A 15,931-nucleotide genomic window follows, 5' to 3' on the forward strand; every position below is an offset into this window, starting at 1 on the left:
TCACAGGAGAAGCCAGCATGGGCCTTGAAAGAGGATTGGACATATCCATGGAGAATAAGTCCATGGCTACTAGCCATGATGGCTTGGCTTTGCCTCCATGTTTCTGAATACCACAGGAGGGAAGAGAACTCATATGCTCAGTCCTGCTTGATGGTTTTCCACAGGCATTTACTTGGCCACCATGAGAACAGGATGTTGGACTAGATGAGCCATTGGCCTGATCCAGCAAACCTTTCTTATGTTTTTATGAGAGGGTCATTGGATTTTGACAATTATGGGTGTTTAGTTGTTCTGTTCCATATAAACCCCATTTACCAGATTCCACTGTTCTGCTCCATATACATTCTTCTCCTTCCTTTTACAACAGTCCCTATCCTGTGCTTCTTTTCCTTGATTCAGAACTGGCATGGTGTGTAATGTAACCCAATATATGATCCTAAGAGGCATTTAAAAAGACACAGACACACACACACACACACACACACACACCACAAGTCATAGACTTTGGAAATTACTATGAAAATGGGGGAAAGTGCCTTTGGATTAGAAAGAGGAAATGTGTTAAACCTTTCGAAATACAGATTAATCAATTATGTATGCCAATGAGGGCCCTAGAATTAGCGGTGAAAAGCAGAAGCAAATTTCATAAGTACAATATATACCTCTGGGATCTCTCAGGCTCAAATCCGTCAGGAGGATGTAGTCTGCCTTCTTGTATGTCTGTAAATCCCATGAATGTCAAAAGGACAGTGTTAAATTACAGCCAATCCAAAATTTGGGCTTAGTAAAAAAAAGAGAGAAAGAAAAAAAGGTTTTGAAAAAATCTTGAACGTAACAGCAGTTTCCTTTTATCATTTTGTGATTTTAAATTCCAAAGAACATTCAGAGGGCCCTCTGTGTGGCTGAAAGCCCAGCAGTATTGTGCTGCTTGATAAGAGCATGAAAAAATAATAATATTAATGTCCGTGGCATTAGCTCATGTCAGCCTAGATCCACAAAGGTAAAAATTGTGATGCTCTGGCAGTCACAGCACCAGCAATCAACTCCTCTGGCAAAGTGCTTCTTTGCTGAACTTGATTTCTTGTGAGCAAAGTCCTGTTGCTTGCAGCTCTTTAGTCAACCACCCCTTCAAAGGGCCAGGAGATGGATGTGCAGAATGTAACCCTTTTGATTCCCAGAAACCTCCCAGCAGCTTTTGACACCATTGGCTGTGCTATCCTTCTGGATTGCTGTGAAGTCACCAGCGGCACATCAAAACCTCCTGTACCCATAATGATATTCCTGTGAAGAGTTTTCACTCTGGCACGTTACGTTGTTCTAGGTAGTACTCATTTGCTCCCCACATTATTGCACTGGGTTACAAAGTATATCCCAGTCCATGTTTCTTATGTAAAAGTAAGGGTAATTTGTGTGGCGGCTGTGTTCTAGGATCAAAGGGCATCATAGGTAAGTGCCATCCCTTTCTCCAGGAATTGGAGAGCTGAGCTTGAAGGAAGAGGTAGCCCATGTTGCTAAAGAGATCTTCTTCAGCACAGGCTTCTGTGTAGCTTCGTCCACTCTCCACCAACACCAAATAGACTTTATTGGCAGATATGACCCATCTGAGGTCAGGCCTGTGCAAAAGAGTCTCTTACAGCCCTTCTTCCTCTCTTCCCTTGGGTTTTCATCCTGCCATTCCCATTGATTACAGTTTCCTTTCCCCTTCTCCCAACGGACTTTGGGGGTAGATTTTCCCTTCCCACATGTCTCTTCTCCCGTAACACTTTTCTCTTCTCCTTCCGCACCTTCCCATTGCTTCTCTTATTGCAGCCAACCCTAGAATTCTGCTGCAGTGTGGCCCAATACATTTTGCTGCCTGAGGCAAAGGACAAGCCAGCCTCCTAGCCCCAATTTAATGAACACAAGGCAACTGGCTGATTGGCTGTTGAATCTTACTTCAGTACTGGTTATCAGAGAGCATTGTCCTCTGTACCTGAGGGCAGCAGATTACTTTATGGGGTGCGAGATAGGCCTTGCAGCACACATACAGCTTCATGCTCCAAAGAGCAAAATGACCAGGGAGCTGCCATTACTTCCCTGTTGTGCTGTCTGTTGTTTTAAGTGCAGATGAACTATTAAGAAGCCCTGCCCACACCTGGTGTTGGAGGGAAGCGAGGTTTGTGGCCAGTCAGAAGAGACCAGCATGGCAGCAGTAGAATAGGACAATGCCAGTCTATGACTAGTGTTGACATTTGCCTTGTCAACACAGGATGGCAGGCACTGTTCTTCAGTAGTTTCAGGCATTCCTGGAGGGTCAGTTTGAGAAGCTGATGTTCTTTCTGTCCATTGCCATTGTTTGGTGGAGTGCCGCAAGGATCAGTCTTGCTTCCCACACGTTTACCATCAAACATCTACATGAAACTATTGAAAGAGGGTTGGGATGCAATATCTGAGTATCAACTCAGATGACAAACAGTTCTACCTTTCCAGGTTGGGGGAAAGGGAAAATAGAAATGAAACAAATGAATGTAACTCACATGAACTATAGTTTGTTATCTTCCATAAATAGAACATCATTTTCAAATTAGATTACATTTAATCTTCTATGCAATTATCAGTCACCCTCTGTCTTAAGTTATGGTTCTGGTGTAGTTTAAGTACCAACAAACTTTATGATCTCCAAGTTGTAGGATATTAAACATAGTTCCAGTACACCTGGTGGAAGCCTGGCAGGAGAATTTGCTCAGAGATTTGTCCCATCAATAGTTTCCACAAAACCAAATACTAATATATTGAATACATTGTATAAAGAAGCCAGGCATTAATAGAACATTTATTTTTACTAAATCACAGGAAGTTTGAAAAGAGAGCACTCGATAAAAAGATGTTTCTTTTCACAATGATATTGCTTCAAAATGCCAAAATATGCATTAAATTAAGAGTTTGTAGGACAGACATTTATATGTACATATGACATGGTTGTTAAACTTCATAGAGAGAGCTCCAGTCAGCCAAAAATTGAAAACATCTTCCAACTCACAGCACAATATATATCCTGATTATAAAGAATGACTCATTTCCAGGTATCAAACACAATCTAAGTTATCCAAGGGTGTTACTGGGGGCGGTGGGGCGGTGGAACAGAACAGCCTATGCTATTTGGAACAAATGCAGGGAAGGTAGGAGAAAGAAGACAAATTTGGGGTACCTTTTCATCTGGGAAATGTGGTTTCCAAATTCCAAACATGAGGGAACTTTACCTGGGACTAGGGGACCTGAAGAGTCTGAACTAAGACTCAACCATGAGGGGGAAATGAAGCTAAATTTCCTCTATCAATATGGGGTATTCAGATTTGCTGGAACCATTCAGAAGCAGGGTTAGAATAGAACAAGCAACATCCTGTTTGTCCCAAAACAGAGAGTGTTTGTAAAGGACTTGGAAACCCTGTTTAGGAATTCCCCCCCCCCCCCAACACAATGACTGAGTGAAATGGAGGAGCCATGTTGTGACTGCTGGCTTTACTCACATCTTGCCAAACCTGCTGTGCCCCCACATGTTGCCACATGTTGAAGCATGTTTGCGGAGGGGGGCAGCTGAATGTGCCTAAGGCAATTCTCCCAATTAGATCCATGTTTGATCAGGGTTCTACATCAAAGGGGCAGCTTACATACACAGAGGAGGCTTCCCTCTCCAAACTTGCCTCCATTTGTGTGAACAATGTGGTGAGAGTGGATGCTTGCTCCATCCTGCAATTGTTGAGCTTGTGACTTCACCTCTTACTGCATGACTGCTTAGCTTATTCAGGAGTCTTGGGTGAGGTACTTGGATGAAAGCTTTTCGCAAATCCAAGTAAACAACATCAGTACCAACACCTTGGATTGAGCCCAGTAGCTCACAAGCAGCCAGTGGCAGCCTTTAAGCAGCGGTTCTCAAACTTTTTAATCTGAGCTACACTTTGAGAATAAAAACTTTCTCAAGCCACACCAAATTTTTTATTGATACATTGGAAAACAAAAGGAAACAACTCCTAGCAGCGCTTGACACAGAACACAGCTACTTTATAATATGATCATGTGACATCCAAAAAGTATAAAATAATGCGTATAAATATATATAGAGAGAGAGAAAGAAAGAGAGAGAGAGGTACAATACAATACTACACTGCAATGTTTAAATGTTTCTTTGATTGCCCTTGAATCTTCCTGCCACATAGGCGGGCCTCTCTCACACACCCTTTGACAACTGCTGGCTTTAAGGATCGGTGACACATGATCCCAGCTTGCCTTGCTTAACCATCACTCAGCCATATTCTACACCAACTGCAACTTCCAGACCATCTTCAAGGGCAGCCTCACATAGAGCACATTGCATTAGTTCATAGCAGTAGATATTGTGCTCCTGTATGGTTCATGCCCAAGATAACTGACATCGTGATCCTATGGAAGTATGATATTCTATCAATACACATAACACAGTATGCTTCATGTAGTATAGTCAAGCATAGCTAATCTATGTTGCATACTGCTGTAAGAGATTCAGTGCTTTAAAAAATCTGTTGTCCTCATGTCTTAATCCAGGTTCATCTCCAGAAAGATTTTCCAAGAGACATTTTCCACATCCTCCTAGCAACACAATGCCATTAGTTACACTAATTTGTAAAGATTTTTAAAAGAAGTACACACAACATGTTCTCCTTCTCAAATTATTTTTGCAAAATAGAGTGAGTACATTTCCCCTTTAATATACAGTGGAGGCCATGTGAGCTTGGAGTAATGAGATACACACTCATTAGGGAATTGCATAGCTACATGGCAATTACTTAGCCCATTTATAGATTCCAATGCAAAATTCAGGAGATTTGGAGCACTCCTTAAAGACTCTGTTTGTAAACCACTGCTTGGCTTACAGATGCCCACAGAGCAGCACTTATTTTCTCCTGTGGTTTATAACATGGATTACCTTCTGACAGTAATAGGGAAAGTAATCTTCATGTAATTCAATGCAACTTACATTCATTTTTACATAGCTGTTTCCAAGAAGGAGTTTGCAAAACAAGGCAACAATGGGATTTGGAAGCTGGTGAAAATACCAGGGTGTCACCAATTAAAGAACACTTAGTTGATTAACTGCATGAGTTTTCAGAAAATGCCATCGTGTTAACAGCAGACATTAGAAGAGACATTAATTCCCCAGGTGAGAGCCAGGGGAGTGCATCTTCTAAAATGGTGCCATCTGCCAGCATTTTTGTAAGTCCCTGTACAAAGAATAATTTAAAACTGGAGTGGGAGGGGAAACCCTGGTACCAATTAATTGGAGATGCCTTTATAATTGATCATAGAATCATAGAGTTGGAAGAGACCACAAGGGCCATCGAGTCCAACCCCCTGCCAAGCAGGAAACACCATCAGAGCACTCCTGACATATGGTTGTCAAGCCTCTGCTTAAAGACCTCCAAAGAAGGAGACTCCACCACACTCCTTGGCAGCAAATTCCACTGTTGATCAAAAGGTTATATTCAATCAATTCAAAACAGTATACCTGAAGGAGTATCTTCACCCCCATTGTTCTGCCCGGACACTGAGGTCCAGCGCCAAGGGCCTTCTGGCGGTTCCCTCCCTGCGAGAAGCCAAGTTACAGGGAACCAGGCAGAGGGCCTTCTCGGTGGTGGCACCCGCCCTGTGGAATGCCCTCCCACCAGATGTCAAAGGAAAAAACAACTATCTGACTTTTAGGAGACATCTGAAGGCAGCCCTGTTTGGGGAAGCTTTTAATATCTGAAGGACTATTGTATTTTAATATTTTGTTGAAAGCTGCCCAGAGTGGCTGGGAAAACCCAGCCAGATGGGTGGGGTATAAATAATAAATTATATTATTATTATTATTATTATTATTATTATTATTATTATAGTGGTACCTTTGGTTGCGAACGGGATCCGTTCTGGAGGCCCGTTCGCAACATGAAAGAATGCCCTCCCATCAGATGTCAAGGAAATAAACAACTATCTGACTTTTAGAAGACATCTGAAGGCAGCCCTGTTTAGGGAAGTTTTTAATGTTTCATATTTTATTCTGTTTAATATTCTGTTGGGAGCCACCCAGAGTGGCTGGAGAAACCCAGCCAGATGGACGGGGTATAAATAAATTATTATTATTATTATTATTATTATTATTATTATTATTATTATCATTATTATTATTAGACTAAGCATTGCAGCCTAAGAAAAAATATAGAGAATTATTTAATATTGGTATTTGGACAATAAAATTCTGCAGAGAAAAATCTTATTTTCAGCCCTCTGATAGTGAATTCAGGTGCTGAGTGCTGACAGAAGAGGAGCCAAACAGGGGCTACTGAGAAACAAAAGGGAAACAAATCGTGCACCCACAGAACCAAAGAGAGCAGGCCTCCATTGACTCATCCCCAAACCAGCCCAAAATAGGAAAAAGTTTTTTCCTATTTTTCCTAGGAGGTTTTAGGAGTCATTTGGAAAAACAACCTGGAATGGAGGGGTGGAGATTCCTGTAAGAGGGCATGTTTGTTTTATTTACAAACATAAAAGAGGTTATTGGAATCAAATCTAGATTCCTGCAGCAGGCATCAAAGCCACTTAGCCCTGCATTAGAATCCCTGCCTCCCAAGGTACTTTTATCTTTACATCAGTCAAGCTTGCAGTTGTCTCCTTCAGCCTTCAAAGTGTAAACCTGGTTCCAAGTTTTCTCCTCTCTCCAACCGTTGCTCTGAGGGCTTTTGCCTTCTGAAGGATAGGTTCCATACCATCAGGAAAAACATTCCCCAGTCCTTAAATGCCATTAAGGTTCTCTTCTTGAAGCCCCATACCACTCGTTCAGCATGTTCAAGATGGCCAACTCCAAACAGTATTTAGAGCTCCAGTGCAGATTCCTGCAAAGAAAGGGCTTCCCTACAGAGAATTCACAATTCCCACTTAAGCCAGCTGTTTTATCTCCAGCCCTCTGATGAAATACAGGGAGAAAAGGAGCACAAGAAAGTGGTGGATGTACAGCTGAAGCAATCACATGTTTACATTTTTAAAACACACTTGTGGAAACCTCTGTGCTGCTTTCACAGAAAAGACTGGCCTGCCTGTTCCAATTTGGGTCGTAAACTAAAGACACATGGCAGACAAATACTAAATAAGCAAAGAGCTTTACATATTCATAGGTATAAGTCAGACAGCAATTGTATTTTCCAGAAACATAGCTTTGAAAACCCTGCTCTCAGTAAGACTGGTTCAGTTCAGCTTAAAACTTTATGGCTTGTGGGAGAGAAAGACCAGGATGTTATCATTTCAGGAAAGAAAAGCATAATTGAGAGGCCTACATCTCTTAAAACTATCTGTTTTCTGCTGGAAAATACTTAAACTGCTGACAAAATGGTTAAAGATCAGGCTTAGTTGTACCACTGATCTGTTCAGATCAAGTGGGAGTGGTTCTTGTCCCTTCCCTACTCATTAGATTATCAATTACCCCATCAGACTGCTGGTTTAAACCTCTGCACTCATCCCAGCCAGTGAAGGCTGGTCTAGTAGAAAAACCAGGGCTCAGCTCTCCTAAGTAAAATGCCCAGCAACTGTTATTAAAGGCCCCCCTCAAAATCCTAAAGCCTCTCTTGCATGTGTTTCTATCAATTGCCTGTTCTCTGGCCAGTCAGCACTCTGCACCACTCACTTGCCTCGAGACAGGAGCTGTTTGGAGCATGCTCAGAACTGTTTCCTTCAAGGTCACACCTCCAAACATTTCAAAGCAGACTTTCTGTAGGCAGGCAGGGGAAGGGCATGGTGGTTAGTTTGAGCAGCTTGGGGTATTGAATTTAGTATTAGGTCCCTTTTTAACTGTCTTTTATTGCACCTTTAAGACTAAACAATTCAGGCTGCAATCCTGTACTTATCAGGAAGAAAGCCCCATGGAATTCTGGAGGGTGCTGAGTAATGTACACTTTAATGTACAAAGAGAGCCACTGTGGTTTAATAGTTAGAGCATTGGTCTATGACCTGGGAAACCAGGGTTTGAATCCCCACTATGCTGTGAAGCTCATTGGGTGATCTTGAGCCAGTCACTCACTCTCATCCTACTCAACCTCCCAGGGTTGTGGTGAGGATAAAATGAGGATGAGAGATCCCTGTACGCCACCTTGAGCTCCTTAGAGAAAAAGGTTGGATACAAATGTAATAAATATAGAGGTGCTAAGTATTAATAAAACCTCAATGTGTACGTGTCCACTGATTTTTATATTTTTTTCTTTACAAAAGAGGAGCATAGCGAGAGAAACCAATTAGATGGAGGAGGCCACACAATTTCCCCCACAGCAGAGACACAGTTGTGACAACAAGGTCACCTTCAGAATCAAGCTGTTTTTTCCAGTTTGATTAGGTGCAAACTATGCTTAAGTTTAAGGGACACGGGTGGCGCTGTGGGTAAAACCTCAGCGCCTAGGACTTGCCGATTGCATGGTCGGCGGTTCGAATCCCCGCGGCGGGGTGAGCTCCCGTCGTTCGGCCCCTGCTCCTTGCCCACCTAGCAGTTCGAAAGCACCCTTAAGTGCCAGTAGATAAATAGGTACCGCTTTATAGCGGGAAGGTAAATGGCGTTTCCGTGTGCTGCTCTGGTGCTGGTTCACCAGAGCGGCTTCGTCACGCTGGCCATGTGACCCGGAAGTGTCTGCGGACAGCGCTGGCTCCCGGCCTCTAGAGTGAGATGAGTGCACAACCCTAGAGTCTGTCAAGACTGGCCCGTACGGGCAGGGGTACCTTTATGCTTAAGTTACACCATGTGCTTGCAAGAGAGGAGGATGAGGATGGGAAACAGAACAACTTGACCATGCCCCCATGAACTCTTAATAGCTGATTTGTTGCTGGTGCTGTCAAACATACTGTAGTCTCTTTGCTGCTGCAGCCATATGGGTGGGGATTTACCCCACTCTAGGCCAGAGGTTGGCCACCTCCAAAGTGAACCAGTAAACCACATAAAGTGTTTGGGCAGTGAGGTGCCACCTAATGCAAAGCAACAATAGAGTTTGAGGCCACTATCCTCAGAACAGCAACAGAGAAAGCTAACAGAAGTAGGACCATAGAAAACCATTTATGCTAAGTCCATCTCATTCAGTATTGTCTATGCAGTATCTCTTCAAGGTTTCAAAGAGGAGTCTTTCCTACCTGGATGTCCAGGGATTGAATCTGGGACCTGTTGCATGCAACACACAGCCCTTACCACTGAGGGCTCATCCACGCTTGTCCCAGGCCTAGACAGCACAGGTCTGAGTGGTTTTGTCCCATGCTTTCTAGGCACAGGGCTGGTGTATTATTATTTTTTTCAATTTGCCCCACTGTTTTTCCCAGGAAAATCCACTCATTATCACTAAAGCTGAGCAAACGTAAGTCTGTGGGAAATGGAATGACTTTTGCTCCGATTCAGTGGTAAAGAGCCAGTTTGCTCAAGGGAAAATGGCAGGACAAGAAGTCTGGATGAGCCCTGAGTTACAGTCCTGACCCCACATATAGAGGCTATGAGGGATACTTGGAAAGGAAGCATGAATAGGGTCAAACAGCAGAGAGCTGTTTTAAGCCCCTTTGATGGCATCCATCTGTCTTGGGAGACAATGGAAGAGTATGTCTTTGGGGGTAAAGTCAAACTGTTGGAGAGTTACAGCGCCTGCTGTGGCTGTAGAGAGCAAATACAGGATAGACATGCTTTACAGCAGCTGGCACAGATTAAGGGGCCCAGTTTTGCTGCTACAGGAACACCATGGCATTTCTTCTCTATATACTCCTCCCAGTGGTCATTCCTCCTCTGTCACTGACTATGACCTGACTGTCTCCAGGCTCTGTGGTCATCTGCAAGGGATTCCTGCATGGCGGGGTTCATGTTGCCAGCCTTCATTTAATGTTTGCAGACATCTTTGTAATGCAGAGTTGCTCTGTCAACAGGCCTAATGCCTGAAGCCCGCTCTCCATAGAGCACATCCTGGGGATCCTGCCATCTTCCTTTTTGCACATGACCAAACTAATGTAGGTGTCACTGAGACAGGAGTACAAACATGCTGGGAATGCGGGCTTCGGAGGGCACATCTTTGTTTGAGGCTCTTGTCCTGCCATGCAATGTCCAAAATCTTCTTCACACATATGGAAGGAACTGCGGTGTCACTCCTGACGGGTGTTAGTTGCCCACGACTCACTTCCATAAAGCAGCGTGCTTTAAGCAATACCTTCATCTTGGTATTGGATGTTAGCATTACATTTTCCCTCACCCTATTGGAGAGGCAAGCTATTGCCATAGCTGCCTTGCCGATATGCTTGTCTAGCTCAGCATTGATGGAATGGTTGTTGCTATGGTGGAGCCTAGGTAGACAAAATTGTATACTACCTCAAGTGTGTGTCACCAGTGCTGATGTGTGGAGTGCTGGCGACTTCCTGACCCAGGATGTTGGTCTTCATCAGGCTGATGGTGAAGCCAAATTCAATGCAGGCTTGGGCAAAACAGTTGATGCGTCTCTGTAGGGCTTACTCAGAATGTGCCGTCAAGGCTACTTCATCTGCAACCAACATTTAATGGATAAGAACCCACCACACTTCTGTCTTGGTGTGGAGACATGCCAGGTTGAGGAGACCTCCATTGCTCCTTGAATGGATGTACACAACATCTTCAGTGGAGCTGAAGGATCAGGAGAGCAACAGGGAGAAGAATATACCAAAGGGAGTTGAGGTGAGAGTGTAGCTGTGTTTCACACCAGTCTTTATAGAGAAGGTGTACTGGCACTCAATATCATGTGGGGCAGGGAAAACAAGGACAACACACCTAAACGGTAAGTAGAACTAAGTGCGGTTTCATATGTGCATGTTCATCACTTGACTTCAATGTCAAGTGACAATGTGCACACGTGAAAGAGCCACTACAGCCCAAACAACACAGACAGAACATTTCTCATATGCGATGTGTCCCCCCCCAACAGAGCTAGTTCGTACATTCTGCAGTGAGTCATAGAGTGATTACATGCATGTTACATCAGCCTTCAGAATGATACTCAGCTCAGAAAAAGAGGCCGTCTTTCTAATACCTATGACTGTTTCCCCACACTCTTCCCTAACCTCCTTTCTACAAGATTAGAACTGGTCAAAGAATCAAGAAAAGCTTGGCAAAACAACACATTTTAGATATGACCACATTTAACAAGACTGGAGGCAAAACAGGCAGAGGTGAGCATTTTGCTATTTGTGAAGTGCTGGTTTAGCTAATTAAATTGTAATGCAATAATAAAATGAGATCGTCAATGTGCATGTGTGCACGTTTTGAAGAAGAGTTGGGAACGCTGTTTGTGGGGGTTTTTTTACGATAACATTACATATGACAGTTGAGATATGTTGCATCCTTATTTGGTAATGTAGCTAATGATATACTTGAGCCTTGTTGAAAGTCACTGAAAGGATTCTTTTAGTCCTTTCAGAGTTCATACACTATTCCACAGTTTTTGCCTATTGTCCTATACATACAACCCTCGGTCCCCAATTCTTTTGCCTTTAAATAGCCGTGCCCTGGAGGGTCTCGGGCAACTGCCAATGCTCCTCCCCCGCATCCTATTTCAAGACCTTAATGAAACAGCCAGGACCCAGAGCCAAAGTGGCTTGTGTTATGTACAACCAGATTCCATTTCCTAATGAGTCCCTCTAAATCTGCCATCAGATGATTTTATTGACTCTAAGATCATAATTAAGCAGCAATTCACTTTCTGGTTTGAAGTCTCGCACTCCTCAAACTATAGCTTTTTCAGATGACATTTAATAATCAGTAATTGAGAAGTGCCTGCCTGGGCTATTTCCACGAAATCACCCCAATGTGTGAAAAATCCAGACAAGAATGCCCTTGAAATTTCCCAGTGTCCTTTGACATTTATGTGGTGCACTAACAAACAGGAAATCAACATACTCAGTAGTTAATCAACACAATGGAATATTTAATTGGTTCCTGATTAAGGAAGGTGTTATGATGCTCCATCACTGCCAGAATAAGTAACATATGTGAAAACATTGCTGCTTTTATTGGGTTCAAATCCTTGATTTTATATTTCAATTGCATGGTTAAGGGCCAAACTACACATTACACTGAAAATTGGTGTCTCAATTTCCCAAAGTTCTCTCTCTCTCTTTTAACTCAAAAACAGCTAGGTTGGGCTGTGAATCTAATCAGAATAGTGCCCTGGGAAGTGACTGGGGAATACTGACTTCTTTCCTCCTGCATCATATTCCTAGTCTAAATGGTCTCCCAAAGCTATTGGCCCCATTTTTTGCATGGGGGGCAGGGAAATAAAGTACTAAAAGCTTCTGGTGTTCAGATTAGGAAAAAGAAATGGGGAGAATGGCTAAATACCCCTCCCCAAAAGTATTTGTTTCAAGCAAATTTGGAGTCCCCAATAGTTCCTTTTAAGTAAGAAACAAATGTAATGTATAATTTGGACTGCAGCTTTTGAACAGATATATTGGTGGCAAAAGATTATATTCTTCTCAAATCATAGAATTGTAGAGTTGGAAGGTACCCCAAGGGCCATCCAGTCCAACCCCTGCAATGCAGGAATGTCAACTAGATCATATATGACAGATGCACATCCAACCTCTGCTTAAAAAACTCCAAGGAAGAAGGGTCTACCACCTATTGTAGGCATCTGTTCCACTGTTGAGCAGCTCTTACTGTTAGAAAGTTCTTTCTGATGCTTAGTCAGAATCTCTTTTCTTGTAACTTGAAGCCACTAGTTCAGGTCCTGCCCTCCAGAGCAGAAGAAAATGAGCTTGATCCATTCTCCACGAGATGCTCCTTTAGCTATTTGAAGATGGCTATCCTCAGTCTCTTTTCCAGACTAAACATACCCAATTCCCCCAACCATTCCTCATAAGACTAGTTTTCTAGACCCTTGATGATCTTGGTCACCCTCCTCTGCACACATTCCATCTTTTCAGTATCCTTCTTAAATCCTAGTGCCCAGAATTGAACACAGTACTCCACATGCAATCAGATCCAGTAGTGTAGCTAGGGGGTGTGGAGTGGGTGGATTGATCCAGGCGGCACTTATCTGTGGGGGTGGCATACCGGGCACAGAGCCCAAGGTGGCGTGCAAGCCCAGGTGTCCCAAGAGCCCAGTGCACTGTTTACAAAAGCAGTGTGGGGCTGGGCTTCGCAGCACACTTAAGATGCTTTATCCACACACCTCCGTGCCACCCTCTGGCAGCCAAGAAGGACACAACAGTCACACACAGGCCTCGCAGGGTGCCTGAGCCACTGCATCCCTCCTAGCTGCCTTCCAGCTGGAGGTCGCCAGGGAAGGACACAGGGGCTAGCACAGCGCCAGTATATGCCCACTGCATCCCCCTCAGCCGCCCTCCAGCTGGAGAGCACCTGAGAAGGACACCGTGCTCTGGCAGCATGACCTGCCCTCATGGCATAGTGCACGTGCCCTGGCACGAGTGTGCCTACCCCCAGGCGCTGGCGGGGCAAGTTACACCGCTGGCCAGACCAAGACAGAATAGAGTGGGACAGCTTTTTTGCATCACACTCATGCTAAGCTTGTGGTCTACTAAGACTCTTAGATCCTTTTCACATGTACTGCTAGTAAGCCAAGTGCCCACCATCTTACATTTGTGCTGCTCATTCTTCCTGCCTAAATGCAGAACCTTACATTTATTCCTATTGAAAATCATTTTTTTGCTTTCGCTTAGTTCTCCAATCTAAGGTCATTTTGAATCCCGATTCAGTCTTCTGCAGCATTGGCTACCCCAAGCACCCCATCAACACCTTCATCCAAGTCATTAATAAAGATGTTGAACAACAGGCCTAGGCCAGAATCATGAGGAACTCCACTTGTCACTCCTCCCCCCCCCCCCCAGATGATGAGGAATGATGAGCACTCTGGGTTTGGTCAGTCAACCAACCAGATACAAATCCACCAAACAGTTCCCCTATCCAGTTCATGTTTTACCATCTTCCCTACAAGAATATCACGGGGTACTTTGTCAAAAAAGCTGCACTGAAACCAAAATATGCTATATCCACAGCATTCTCCTGATCCACCAAGCTTTTAATAATAATAAAAATGAGATTCCTCTGGCATGACTTGTCTTTGAGAAACCCATGCTGGGTCTTAGTAATCATAACATCTTTTTCTAGGTGCTCACAGACCAACTGTTTGACTATCTGTTCCTGGTCGATGTTAAGTTCACTAGTCAGTAGTTACCTGGGTCTTTGTCTCATTCCCCTGGCCTACCTGGCAGACAGACAGTGGGCCAATGCGAAGTTCCAAGTCCAGAAGCCAATCCACACAAGCAAAGTCCAAAGATCAGGAAACGTACTCCAGGATCAGTCCAAGTAAGCCAAGATAGGAGTTCAGAAGTCAGGATACAGTCCAGAGCCAATCTCAAAGTAGAAACCCATGGAGGTCCAGGAGCATCCAAAATGAGGTCCCTCAGCATGGCCAGTTGAGCAGACACAGCACCTCAGCTCTGCTGCCTTCTGCTCCTGTGTCTGCTGATTGCAGCATCTGGGCTTGATGAGGCCTGTGACCCTCACCTGCTCTCCGCTTGCCCCAGCTGAGGAATCACAGGCCTCCTTCCCCACCTGGCCAGCTAGTGAACTAGGCTGCAGGCCCTGGCCTGCCTCTGCTTCCTGGAGTGCCCCACCCACTGTTCCCTGTGTCTTAGGACTCACTGTGTTCGTGGGGATGGGGGCCTCTCTGGGTCCCACTGCTTGGCTTGCTGTGCACTACCCCTGCCCCCTCATCATCCTCTGTCACCCCATGAGTATTGTCTACAACCACCTCTCCTTCCCCATCCCTAGCTTGCTCTCATGTGACCCACTCCCAGCTGCAACCCTCAACAGGATCCTCTTCCTCCCCCCCAAGGTCCTGCTAGTTCAAGACAGCCTTCTTCTTTCCCCCTTTTTGAATATGGGGACATCTCCACACCTCCAGTTCACAGGACCTCACCTAACGGCGACATAACAGTAGCTATTAGTACACAGCAGATGCAAACAGAATCTGTCTCAGTAATGGACTGTGTTAGTATGGTAACTCATGTACGGCAAAGAACACCGTTAGGGAAGGTGTAATATATCCACTTTTGGTTTTTTCAAGTAACGATCTGAACTGTGTTCATGGATTGCTCATCATGACTTCATACCTTGCTCATGCTGGATTGTGGCCTTTGCCAATTTGCCCCTCAGCCACAGATAAACCCTACTTTTTATTTTCAACATTTTATAGAGTTTTTGCATAGATCTCATAATGACAATACAATACGTGCACACAAACATACAAATAAGATACACACACACACACACACACACACACAGTATCATAGGTATAATTTTCTTGTTTCTCTCATATGAAAGTGTGTTAAACCCATAAGCATCAGACACAATATCTTTGAAAATTCAAATTTGCACCTTTGTTGTGGAAATGCCATTTCACAAGTCTAAACTTTCCAAGATCACTCTAAAAATCATTGGTCCTGAATTTGCACAATGCATTGCCTAATGATTACGGTAGTTTAATTCCAGGGTTTCTCTGCCTGCTCCCATTTCTGCTCAATTCTGTTTACCCTTGGAAAGTATTGTTAACTCAACAAAGGTTGACTGGCTTCCATTCTCTATCTTACGCAATTCCCCTTGCTCACATGCTAATACCAAAAATTAATGTTTAGCTTTGACATTTCCTAATTAGGTCATAATTTAACAGACCCACTCACAACAGTGGAGACAGAATCTTGCTTAAAGAGATTGAATACTTCAGAATTGGGGCAAATTAGTTAATTTTTTGGAAAATCAACCCTCAGTAAATGGCATTTAGCACAGCATAGGCATTGCAGCTTCAGTTTTTCTCCTTTGACAAATACTGTTCAGAAAAGAGAGAGACAGAAAGCACTTATACATCCAGGCACTAGCACATAAAGCTTGTGTAAT

This window comes from Podarcis pityusensis (genome assembly GCF_964106645.2).
Source record: "Podarcis pityusensis genome assembly, chromosome: 12".
NCBI classification, from domain to species: domain Eukaryota; kingdom Metazoa; phylum Chordata; class Lepidosauria; order Squamata; family Lacertidae; genus Podarcis; species Podarcis pityusensis.